This window comes from Silene latifolia, chromosome 7 (assembly GCF_048544455.1).
Source record: "Silene latifolia isolate original U9 population chromosome 7, ASM4854445v1, whole genome shotgun sequence".
In the NCBI taxonomy this organism is placed as follows: Eukaryota; Viridiplantae; Streptophyta; class Magnoliopsida; order Caryophyllales; family Caryophyllaceae; genus Silene; species Silene latifolia.
The window spans coordinates 44,898,814-44,912,679 of NC_133532.1; the positions used below are offsets into that span (position 1 = coordinate 44,898,814).

Sequence of the window (13,866 nt, forward strand, 5' to 3'; positions counted from 1 at the left end):
CCGTCTCATGATCATTAATATGCCTCTTACGTGATAAAATTTATTTCATAAATTTTAAATAAGAGGGTACATGTGTCAGCAACTCGGCGAATGGAACAGTGACCTGTAAGCTTTTCAGGAGCTCGGCAAATTTACCGAACTGTTGATTGGCCTTCGTATTCTGTAATCGCCTCGGGAAAGGCACGGTAATAGGTATCTCGAGCCTTTTGTTTCTCTCTTCCAACGTATCAGCTGGATCAAGCTCCTTATCACTCGATCGAGACTTTTTGCCTCTCGATCGAGTTCTTCCTGGTGAAATATCACTCGATCGAGCACTAGCAGGCTCTCGATCGAGGTCTCCAATATCAGCAGTGTTCGATCGAGCAAAATTACCACTCGATCGAACAGATTCTTCAGCAATATCACTCGATCGAGTGGTTTGCACCTCTCGATCGACCTCTTCATTATCTTGTTCACTCGATCGAGTAAAATTTCCACTCGATCGAGTCCTTTCATCATCAGTTTTACTCGATCGACCCCCTGAAACCATTCGATCGAGTATCTTCTTTGTGGTCAGCTCGTTTTCAGCAACAAATGACTGTGCATCGTCATTTACTTCCTTCCTCGGGTCTAAAATACTCCCGTCAATAGGTAATTTCGGTCCTTCATATGAACGACCACTTCTCAAGTTAATTAAATTCACCATCTCATGTGGATTCTTATCAGCTTAGGACGACAAATGACATTGTTTCCTTGTGGACTGGTTTGCGGCTAACTGAGCGACTTGCGTTTCAAGTGACTTGATGGATGCATCTTTTTGTTGGTCACTTAATTGCCATTGCTTTGTCAACGACTGCAACATCGACTTAGGCTCACCTAGCTCACTTACCCCACCTGAAGATGATGCACCTTGATTTGGTGGAGGAAAGGAATGAGGCTTTTGGAAGCCTTGTTGAGGCTTATGAGGGGGGACATATGGCTGCTGCTGCTGTGGTGGAGTAATGGGATTGAGCACATTTTGACTTGTTCACCTCAAATTGGGATGGACTGCCCCTTGATTGTTGTAATAAGAACCCCCTCCTTGCCTGTATTGTTGAAAAGTAAGGACCTGTTCTTTCTCAGTAAGACAATCAATAGCAGTATGACCGTCATCTCCTCCACATCTCTCACAAATGACAGTTTCCTGTCTAGTCAGCATATGAATCGTCTGTGGCTCCCCAGCATTTTGCAGCTCAAATTTATCAAACCTAGCATTCATGGCTTCCAGCTGAGCCACAACTGCCTTGTCAACTGAATTGACTGTTCGAATACCATCCCTTGGGTTCCCATATTCAGCACAATGGGTCGCCATCTCCTCTATAATGGCCCATCCCTTGTCATCATCTGTATTCTTTTGAAATTTTCTGTTGGATGAGGCGTCAAGTATGGCTCTGTGCTCATCGTACAACCCATTGTAGAACTGATTGGACAGAAACCACGGATCAAAACCATGGTGAGGAAGAGACCTCACCAACCTCTTGAAACGACACCAAGCCTCATAGAAAGTCTCATCAGGTGCCTGCTTGAAACTAGTAATCTTTGCCCTCAGCTGATTAGTACGTTGAGGAGGGAAGTATCTTTTATAGAAGGCAAGCGCGAGAGTTTCCTAGTTGGTGATACCAACAGCTGCACGGTCCAAATTGGTCAACCACTCGCGGGCTGAGTCAGTCAGTGAAAAAGGAAAGAGCACCTCCTTAATCTTGTCTTGAGTTACTCCCTTTGTAGTGGGAATAGTAGAGCAGTAATCAGTAAAGACCTCCATGTGCTTCCTTGGGTCTTCACCCGCCACACCCCTATACAAGTTCCTCTCCACCAGATTAATGTAGGACGGACGGATATCAAAGGTGTTGTCGTCCTCAGTCTGGAGGTTGAAACCCTTAGGAATAGAGGATGTTGTAGGCTCCGAGTGACTTGCAATATTCGGCATCTTTATTGGTTGGTCGGCAGAAATGGGATTATATTCTACTAAAGATTGATCTTCTGCAAATAGAAAATGCTGTAGCTCGGGCTCGAAAGTACTCAAGTCTTCCTTTCGAAGTTCTATTTGCAGACGGAGTCTATGCCTAAACAGTCTCTCTGGCTCAGAAGCAGCTGAAAGTAACTCCGTTCTGTTTGACCTGGGAATACACAACACTGAAAGAGATAAATGAGAGCTGTCTCAAGGAATAAAAGTTCCCTGAGACGGATAAAAATAAACGAAAAACAGAAACAGATAGGGCTATTGCTTCCCCGGCAATGACGCCAAACTTTGACAGGCTAGTCGTATACCTACCAAGAATAACCAACTGGCACTAACTAATATAGCTAGGGAAGTCGGGTCGATCTCCACATGGAGGCAAGATATCTGTTAAAAGTCCGTCTATTTGGTCACAAATGGGGGTTTGAATTTGGTTTTCTAAACTACAAAGGCTTAAAAGAAAGAGTAGCAAGGAAAGAACGGTAAAGGCAAGAAAATGTAATAAGATGTATCAAATGAGAAGGAACATGTCGGGATTTCGGTTCACTACGGTAGTCTAATGACTCAACTGCAACTAGTCTATATAATTTACTGTGAGACAGATGTTGAAAGGTCCTTCTGGTCCACTTTCTATCCTAGATTTCCACTAACTTAACTTCCGTCTTCATTAGGGTAGTCTACTGTTCATAGCAGGTCTATTTAGTCCAATCATTCGATCCAGGAATAAATTTAACCAGATTAAAGGGTAACATAGAAGCGTGCACTCAACTAAGTCGGTATTATAATTAAATTTCCATGGGTACAGATTCTCACAAATAAGTCATCTAGCCTATTCGCTACATCGTGACATTTCTACCGTAGATCCCCTAATTCCAACATGAATGAAATTAGCTACTCATGCTATTAATGTTGTCAAGATTAATAATAATGAAATAACTAATAATAAACATGATGAAATAATAATAAAATCGCATAAATAAAATTAGGGCAGAAATTAATGACAAGAGAAATAAGAGATTAAAGCAATAAAGGAAAGATTAAGATTAAAAGGGAGGAAAAGATTACAATAGCAAGAATTCCGGCGTAAACAACACAAGATCCGAGCAAAATAATCCCAAAAGCCAAGTTACAGTGAAAAGTTTTAGGGAAAGATTAAGAGAAGAGAGAGTAGCGTAATACCAATGTTAAGTAGTGTAAAAACGTTAGATAAGAAGTGTTAATGACCTAATTACTAAGCACTTAAATAGAAAATAGCGAAGTCCATAATTAAAAATAAGTAACACGGGTTAATTAAGGCCCGTGAAACACTATTCCACTCGATCGAGCAGTTTGAGACATCTCGATCGAGGACTTCAGCAAGCAAACCACTCGATCGAGAAGAAATATTACTCGATCGAGTAAACTTGATTTCTAGCATTTCGATCGAGTACAATAAAGTACTCGATCGACCTCCTCAGCACGTGAAACCACTCGATCGACCAAGAAAAGCATTCGATCGAGTGTTCTTCCTTCAAAACAGCTTCAACTCGTTGCTGACGGCTTCGTTGACCATTCCTTCACGCATCCCAATGCAGTGCTCTCGCTCTAAAGATCCCGTCTCCTCAAAATGCATGCAAAAAAAGACGAAAAGAGTACGATTCCACTACTTTCAGGTTCATGCCTATAAAACAGACCAAACGAACCAAAGTAGCCATTTCGGGGTATAATGCAATATAAAACGGTACAAAAGTACATGGAAATACGTGCAAAAATAGGCTAAAAAGACTATATAAAATGCACGTATCACATTAATTTCATTATATGCTTGCATTTGAAGCCATTCACATAGACTTTGTTGGCCATTTCTAGCCCCTCCTTAGACATGTTTACAATTTATCTAGCTACATTATACTTGCCTACCTTGTTAGGCTAGTAGCTATGTCATTGGTGTTAGGGTGCTCTTTTGGGATATGGTTAATTGTTGGTCTTTGTGAGCTTGGTAATGCCGGATTTGCTATTTTCCGGAATTGGTTAATGAAAGAAAGAAGTGAGAAAGGAGTTGTGGAAAAGAAAAAAAATGAAAAATATGATGAAAAAAAGAAAGAAAAGATGTGGAGAAAAATGAACGAAAAGAATGGAAATGAAAAAAAAAAAGCATGAATTGTATTGAGAAAAAGAAGAAGTGAAATTAAGAAAATTCTCATGTTTTATTATCATCTTTTGGAGAGTATTCTTATAATTTGTATTGAAATATTGGGTTTAGTTTTGGGATTGAGCATCCTTTCAATTGGTTGTTGCTATCTTGACTTAGCTCCACATAACCATAATTCATATGTTCCCCTTTCTTACTTATTACAAAATTGTCTTCTTCTACACATTTGACTACTTTTACATGTTGGGGTTTGTGTCCTTAACAGTTAGTGCAAGGACTTATAAACCTCTAAAAGGATCAAAGGGCATACTTTTGGTATTATTATCAGTTGATCCACGTTTATCAATAACGGTTGGCTTGCTAGATAAGTTTGACGTTATTGTCATACAGATGGCGGTGATCAACTGGTCCCTAAAAGTCACACCTATAGGATACGTTTGAGTGATGTGACGGTATGAAAATACAGTCATGTAGATGCCAAATTTGACTAACCGATTAGTTCGAGTTATTTGACTAATAATTAGTCAAAATGTGATGTTGAGATATTATATTTAATACGGATTAAATATCATGGGCTAAAGGCGAATTAACCAGTTAATTCGTAAAATTAAATATAAGCGTTTTATATTTAATTAAATGTATATTGAATATAATTATACAATACCGTTTTGTCGGACATGTATTAATAATTCAACTAACCCGTATTATTAGTTGATGCCTTAATTTCCGATAACCGATGTGATTTATAATGAAACCGCGTCGTATACACTTAGCGAGCTATGGACCGGATCACGAGTTTAAGTGAAGAGGAAATGAAAAGCCCATTTCCTCCCTCTCACTCGGTTTGGCCGAGCCATCCAAAGACAAAAGGAGAGCTTCTCCTCTTGTCTAAGTAAATTGATCATTTGCTAATCAAAATTAGGGTTTTGGGAATTGTGCCTCTCAGAACTCGGATCTCACATCCAACACAACTCACAAAAACTATCCTCTCAATATTGCAAAGGCAATTAGAGGATTTGATCTAGCACAAGGGCATATCTCGGACTATCTTGGGTGCATCGTTTAGGAGGAGGTCTAATTTGATCTCTCATTGCCTTTTGCACTAGGACCGAAGGTTATTTCTAATCTTTATCGATTCCTTGTTATTTTGTTTTATGACTAAAATTACATATGAATTTTGCGTTATAATCCTATAAAGAAAGGGTTTTATACGGATCTAACCCTACATTACATGCTTGCATTTTGATTGTTTTTTACTTGTGATTTAAAATGATTACCATATTAGATTGCGGGCAGACTCTCATGAGTCGAGGATAGGTGACTGCTACTCACATAAAAATCCTCACATATAATGAGTATTGAGTGAATCGTGAGAGTCCAAATTAAAAAAGATCATGCAAGGGCTGAAAAGGTTCATACATAGTCATTCATGCTACGCCGTCATGTAAATCTAATCCATGTTTTTACATTATCCTTATGCCCATGTTGTTTCGGATTTTGAATCATTATGCTTTAGCTTGTTTTGGATATTGCAATTGATGGGATATGGTTTCTTGTTTGGGGACAAGCAAAAGTTTAGCTTGGGGGAGTTTGATGTGTCCATTTTATATATGTTTTTAACCCCTATTTTAGCTCTATGATACATTTCATTTGCACTAATATTAGTGATTATATGAGCTAATTCCGTGTTCTAGTTGTGTTTGCTGGTTTTCATTGTGTTCTGTAGGAAATTAAGCTTTTAGCAGTTTTTTTCCGTCAAGTAGCAAGCACACGAGTTCACGAGGCTAACAAGACTAATCATGACCGCGGAAGGGTGTTTTGATAATTTCCAAGCCCGAGTAAGAAACATGGAGTTTGGGTTGATGAACAAATGAAGAAATGAATTTGGCGCAAGCAAAAGTCCAAGTCAAGCAAATGAAAAAGTCAAGCTTGAAGATGCCCTTAGGATGCCCAAATGTGCCATTAACCGGGTGTATTAAGGGGCATTAAAAATGAACTTTGGATCCCTTGGAGAAATTAGTCAAGAATTAAAGAGAAAATGGTCGGATATCTACGACCCCGATCGGGGCTAGCTTGTTCTATGGATTTTACGTTATGCTCCTATTTTACTATAAATAGGGGGCCTTAATAGTTAATCCGTCATTGTAGGATATCTTTTTACACTCTCTTACACCCTTCATATATCCTTAAGCACAAATTCTCTCTAGTTTTCATTAGTTTATATTTTGTCAAGCATTTCATTTGTTAAACAATTCAAGTTAAGCATTTGGTTCTAAGTAATACAATCTTTCCTTTCAAGTTTATTTGGGTTTCTTATTGTGTTCTCATTGCTCAAGTTTCAAGTTCTTTATTAGTTTGTTACTACATTTTATTAACAAGTTATCATCACTAGTTTATCTTTAGCATTTCATATTACATTTCTCATCTTTATCATTTCATTAATTCATATGTTATTTCTATTTAGGAACTGTTCTTTTGGACTTAATTTCAGTTCTTATAAGTTCAGTTCAGTTCAGTTCAGCTCTATTAAGTTCAGTTCAGTTAAGTTTATTTCAACATTAATAAGACTATTCTTATTCTATATTCTTAGTGCTATCATTATTATTATATTAATCTATTTAATATTTTTATTATTATATTAATATATATTTTTATATTACTATTGTTTTTATTATTATTTTTATTATTTTATTTATATTTAATATATTTATTTATTATATTATTATTAAGATTAATGGCAATATTAGTAGTATAAAGTATTATTATTATTATTATTTATTATTATTATTATTATTATTATTATTTTACTTTTATTACTATTATTATTAATATTGTTATATTATATTTATTATTTATTAATATATTCATTTTGATTAATATTATTAATAACATATTTATTATTATTATTATTATTAATTGTTAAAATTATTTATAATATTTATATTATATTATAATTATCGTATTAATTTTTTAGTTATTATAATTAATTTATTGTATTATTTAATATTATATTATTATTAATAATGTTGTCATTTATATTACTAATATATTATTATTATTATTATTATTATTATTATTATTATTATTACTATATTTCTTATTATATTACTATTTTTTTATATATATTATTAGATTATTATTATAATATAATAATAATAATAATAATAATAATAATGAATAATATTGTTATAATATTTATTATTATTATTGGTATTAATTTTATTATTATTATAATGTTTTATTTTTATTTCAGTTCAGTTCAGTTCTTTTCAGCTCTATTAAGTTTAGTTCAGTTCAGTTCAGCTCTATTAAATTCAGTTCAGTTCAGTTCAGTTTAGACAATTTCAGTCCAAAAGAACATGGCCTTAGTTTATTAATAATTTATAATATTTCATTTAGTTATAATTCCATTGTTATCAGGTTTATCATTTCATACATTGTTGTTAGTTTCATTTCTAACATGAATGAGTAGTTTCATATGTCTAGGGAATAGGGAAGTCATGCATGATTAATATTTGTAAATGTTGAATTAGGTTGATGTAATATTGTTTAATTGTTTCTATCACATGTTTGCATCGTTTCGTTTAATCTTTGTTTAGTGGCCATAATCATTGACTAAGTTTGTTAATTCGTTCTATAAGTCGAGAGGCACGAAATCAAATTAGACTAAACATGTGTTAGTAAGACAACCTAATCATAATGAGAGTTCTCTAGGACCCGGTCTATGGTTGACAATAAGGCCGATAAGTGGTTGTCATAATACCTAAACAATTAACAATGTTATTTATTCCGAGTTTAACATGAACATTTATATAAAATTGCATGTGTGACTCGACTCCCCTAGACTCTTTTATCATATATATTTTACATCATTTTACTTACAAGTATTCAAACCAATCAAACAACCGATCATAAGCGACCTTGATAGAATTATATTCATAGCATTTCTTAACGCAATTCCCGTCTCCTTGTGTTCGACCCCTTTTACTACATTCATTTATGTCTAGGGATTTTTATCTTTGATTAGGTATACGACAAGCCTATCACAAAGCATGCTCATCACCAAGTTTAACAAAATAAAGGTCGAGGACGAGTACATCAATGTTCGTCTACGGGACGAAGCAGATTAAATGAGATGTTGGGACAACAAAATTTGTATAAGTAATAGGGGTCTCTGTAGAAGAACATTTGGCTTAAGCCTCTGCTCTAAAAATGCACTTGGTTTATATTCATGTATGTATTGATACGGTCACCAAATATCTTTTAGATTCCCAATTCCCCTTAAATGTACATATATTATAGATATGCAATTTGTCACGATATTTAAATTTTGGTTAATTCATGTATGTATTGATGGTTTATTATACAAATTCTTGGGGTTTTAAGCAAAAACTTTAACGAATATTTTAATAATTATGTTTAGTAGTATACAAAAACTTTGATTTTGCGATCAAGTTCCATTATAATGTTATTTTTCCTATTATTAATCCTTGGTCTATAGTAGAGATTATTATAATGTTATATTCTTCCTGTTATTACGCATCATAGTTTGGCACTAGCTATCCTTCCAGCCGGACAATGTTCCATCTATATCACTTATCTCTTGATCTTCTGAAGTCTCTACCCGTTAACTATTACAGTCCCAATCAATGGATGTGAGTTGGTTTTTTTCAGTACAAGAAAATTAGATACGAAAAATCTAATTTAAGAGATTATTTAACATATAAATGTCAATATATCATGTGTAATTTGGTGGATTTAGTCATAAATATATATTTTTGTTGATGATTGTAAAAACATTACCCGTGCCATACTAATTAAACTTTAGTAGTTTTTATTTTGTGGAAAAAACGCTTCGTAGATATTTAAGGGTATACCTGGAAATTAGTCCATCAGGTCGATTAAGAGTGTAATGTATTTCGGGTTAAGTAAGGTTGACTTATTTGGTGTTGGGTTTGATTCATGTTTGTTTTTATCAGTCATTTCGGCTCCCCCGGGTCAGGCTAATTTGAGTCGGTTTATTTCACGGTAAAGGATTAGGAGTGATATTTTCATTAATTTGACAAAAACCTTTGCTAAATTAAGGTTGGTAAGTGATTTTCTATTTTATATAAATAATACCAACTATAATGCTAAATTAATTATTTCAAGTCATTGTAGGTCAATTAAGATTACCTTTTATAAATAACACCAACTATCATTAATTCGTCCTATCCACGGAGTAAATACAAGGCAAGTTTGCAGACCATCTATTTATATTTCTTAGAACATCTATAGGTGGATAAAAAAAACTAATAATTTTTTTTAATTCTTACAAAGTGTTACTCTTAACGAGAAATGTGCGCCTTGATTTGAAAAGTTCTGATATCAGAATTAAAGAGTTATGAGAATTTTATGAATGGATCAAGAAGGTTGTAGAAGGCACAATAAAGGGAAGAATGAGTGGCAAAAAAAAGGCAATTTACATTCTGACATTAAAAGGTAGTGAGTAAATAAGGTATCAGAAAAAAAAATACGCTATCCATTTTAATTTTATTGTTCAATCTACCATTTTACAATATTAAAAGGCAAGTGTCAACATGACTCAATAAACAAAATAAAAAATATAAAAAATTTAGTATTTGGCGACTTGAAATCGAATGAATAATAAGCGTTGTTGATGGTGGGAGGTCGTGATATATGAGGGGTCGCGATGGGTGGGTAATCGGGTGGGGAGTCGCATAAGGTTACAAGAAGGGCTTGGGGTCACACATGGGGTGGAGCCGGAATAGTAGTTATGTCCGAGGTATGAGACATCGGAGATGGTGGGGACAAGAGGGTATGGTAGTTGGAGGATGGAGGATATGGTTTACATGGTGGTGGTTGGGTGTAGGGGCTATTGAGATAGGGGTTGGGACGGACGTCGTGGTCCGAGGTGTTGGGTGTGGTCAACATTGCGGTGGCGGGTCTGCTGTTATCTCGAGGTAGTCGGTCAGTGACGTCCGTACGATGGTGGGTGGGAGTGGAAATTAAGAGGAGAACAAATAAGAGAGATTATAAGATAAAAAAAAAGTATACAACAATGAGTAAAATTAATTACATATTGCGTAAATAAACATTTTATGAAATCTACAATAATTTTATATCCACTTTTTTTATTTCACCTCTCATAAATTAAAAAGTCGAGGGGAAAAAATGGAATACTTCGAATAAAACTAAGCAAAATAGACTCATAAAAAATGCTTGGGTAGACAAAGTATTTCTAAAATTTAGTTATTTACTAAATCTAAAAATCACGCAAGTTTTAATCTTCAATAAAACTTTCCGTTACCAACTCGTGCAGTGCACGGATTCAAAAACTAGTTTTAGCTTATATTTGTTAAGTTCAGCTCTATTCAGTTGTGCTACTCTTTTCACAAATTAACTCTTACTAAGTTCAGCTCTATTAAGTTTAGTTCTGTTCAGTTTTACTAAATCCAGATCAGTTTAACTTTGCCTAATCGTGAGATTAAGCCCCTCAAGTTTTAATTGGAGTGATTAGGTGTAACACCCCCATACTCCAAGTGCCTTACCAGGACCACTCAGGTATGAAGACATCACCATCTCGGTCGCCCGAGGTATGATAATCAAATAGACAAAACAGAAACAACATTTATTGTAATTAGTTTAATGAATAAATACAATCCTCGAAACCAAACTGAAAGTACAATACATTATTCCAAACTACCTGTTCTCAACTGAAATGCAAATAAATGATAAACTACAGCGGAAGACTCTATCGTCATGTCGTGGCCATCCCAGCTATCCCAGTACTCATCTCTATACCTGCTCAATATCTGCTCACCATCCCCGAATGGATCACCGCAGTTTACAAAACAACACCGGGGTCAGTACTAATCACACAATCAATATAGATAACAATAACAAGATACACAGACAATTTGAACCGGTGAATCACACACACACACACACACACCAACACCCATCATCTCAACACCGACCGTCCACTTTGGACCGCCGCGATGGGGGACCGCAGCCTGTTCCCACCTAAGCCCCGCTCATCGTACGAGCGATAACCCCGTCCATTAATGTGCACATCCCCTTTCGTGGCGGGTTCCACGAAGGGCGAAACTAGGGCGTGAAGTCACTCCCGCAAGTGACCCCACTCCGCCGAGAACGCATCTCGAGAACCATAGACAACCAAACACAATCACAATCACAATCACAACCAACATATCAAACAACTAACTACAAAGACATCACCAATATCCCATTATGGGACTAATACCGAGTAGGAAATCCTACCTGGAAAGCACAACACGCAGACGGTATCTACAATTTGTATCAAAACGGCTCCTCTACGAATTCTCCTCCTATCATACGACACATAAAGACTACACATTACAAACTACACACTAAAACCCCCAAATTCCTAAATTAGGGTTTAACCAATCTTAACAAAACATCATAAACACTATGTTAAAAGCTTACCCTCGACGCAAGGAATCCAACGACACGAAAAAAAAGAAGAACCGACCGTCGAACTCCGGAATTGTTAAGGATGCGATTAGGAAGATGATGATCGCTTTCTCTCTTAAACAGGTTTTAGGTTTTGGTAAAAGTGTTTTAAAACAACAACGATTATGTTTAAATACCCTAATCGCATAATTAACAAAACCCGCGAAAAACTCCCCGTAAACCGGACACTCGATCGAGTACCCAAGGTACTCGATCGAGTACCCCCTTACTCGATCGAGTACCCTGACTACTCGATCGAGTACCCAACAGTCGAAACTATTTTATTTCGCAACTTGCCCATACTGACAGAGTAAGGGCTACTCGATAGAGTACCCCAAGACATATAAATACGGAGTATTACGGTCTTCCCTCCTTAAAAGGAACTTCGTCCCCGAAGTTCAAACCACTACTAAACAAAGGTACTCCCTAACATTCCCGACTCAAAGAACCGAACATAAAACATGATACAAACCCAAGACAAACATCCCGACACAACATATAAAAGGTGTATAAAACTCTTAAAAACTCTCGCGATCATCTCCTACCCCCCTAAAAGAAACAAGGTTACGTCCCCGTAACCATACATACCTGATCAAAAAGGAAAGGGTAACGCTCTTTCATGATATCCTCTGCCTCCCATGTAGCTTCCTCAGTCTCGTGGTTAGACCAAAGGATCTTAAGCAAAACTGTCTCACCACTCCCGGTCTTCCTAACCTTCCGGTCTAGGATCCGCTTAGGCACCTCCGGATATGATAAAGACTCATCCACTCTAGGCTCTCGCCTCCAACACATGTGACGGGTGACTCACATACTTCCACTGCGATACATGAAACACATTATGCACTCTCTCTAACGCAGCAGGTAAAGCCAAACGATAAGCAACTTCCCCAACTCGCTCTAAGATCTCATAAGGCCCTATAAACTTCTGACTTAAATTGCCTTTCTTCCCAAATCTCATAACTCCACGCATCGGAGACACTTTCAAAAGAACCTTGTCCCCAACCTGAAACTCTATGTCCCGACGATGTAGATCTGCATAACTCTTTTGTCGATCCTGGTCGCTCTCATCCGTTCCGGATCATCTTAATCTGTTCCACCATCTCATGCACCATCTCTGGTCCTAAAACCTTTGCCTCAAAGACTATCGTCCCAACAGATTGGACTCCTACACCTCCTCCCATACAAAGCCTCAAACGGTGCCATACCTATCGGTGTGATATATTTGTTGTTGTAAGAAAATTCTATCAAGTCCAACCTCCGCTCCCGCCTACCACCAAAATCCATCACACAAGCTCGCAACATATCCTCAAGAGTCTTGATTGTTCTCTCGGTCGGCCCATCTGTCGCAGGATGAAATCTTTGTACTCATCTTCAAAGTTGTTCCCAACGATTCCTGCAACTCCTTCCAAAACCTCGATATAAACCTCGCATCTCTGTCAGACACTATGTCCTTAGGGACCCCATGTAACTTAAGCACGTTCTTTCGATAGGCCATAGCCAATTGTGCCTTAGTCCATGTATCTTTCATTGGAACAAAGTGAGATGACTTGGTCAGACGATCCACTATCACCCAAATCATGTTGTTACCTTGTTGACTCTTAGGCAAACCCACAATGAAATCCATGGAAATGGATTCCCACTTCCACTCAGGCACCTCTAAAGACTGAATCTTACCTTGTGGTCGTCGCTGTTCCCCTTTAACTCTCTGGCATGTCAAACAACGGGACACAAACTCAGCTGTCTCTTTTTTCATCCCAGGCCACCAAAACGTTTTCTTCAAATCCTTGTATAGCTTGTCTCCACCTGGATGAACTGAATATGGTGTGCAATGCGCTTCTGTCATGATTGTCTTTTTCAACTCCTCGTCATTAGGAACACACCACCTACCATCAAACCTCAAGCTACCATCTGTATGAATGGAAAACCGGGACACTGTCCCTTTTCTACCCACTCTCCACTCCACTATCTTAGGATCCAAAGCCTGCTTATCCCGAATGTCATCATAAAACTCCATATGTACTGTCATATCACTCATGGCATCTTCTTTCTGCATCATATGTATCCCAAAGCTCGCTACCTCATCCCTCGGCCTCATCAAAGATAGAGCTGTACACAAGGAATGTACACTCTTCCTACTCAAAGCATCAGCAACAACATTGGCTTTTCCTTCATGGTAGATGATTTCCATGTCATAATCGCCAATCAACTCCATCCACCTCCTCTGTCTCATGTTCAACTCCTTCTGCGTGAAGATGTACTTGAG

The 13,866-nt window shown here is 36.9% G+C and overlaps 1 non-coding gene across 1 annotated transcript; it reads left to right on the forward strand.

Moving 5' to 3' along the window:
- The first annotated feature begins 1,463 nt into the window (after positions 1–1,463).
- On the forward strand, positions 1,464–1,569 carry LOC141593207 (small nucleolar RNA R71). The gene has a single exon (XR_012521310.1). It is a non-coding gene; the product is annotated as a small nucleolar RNA R71 (small nucleolar RNA).
- The last annotated feature ends 12,297 nt before the right edge of the window (positions 1,570–13,866 follow it).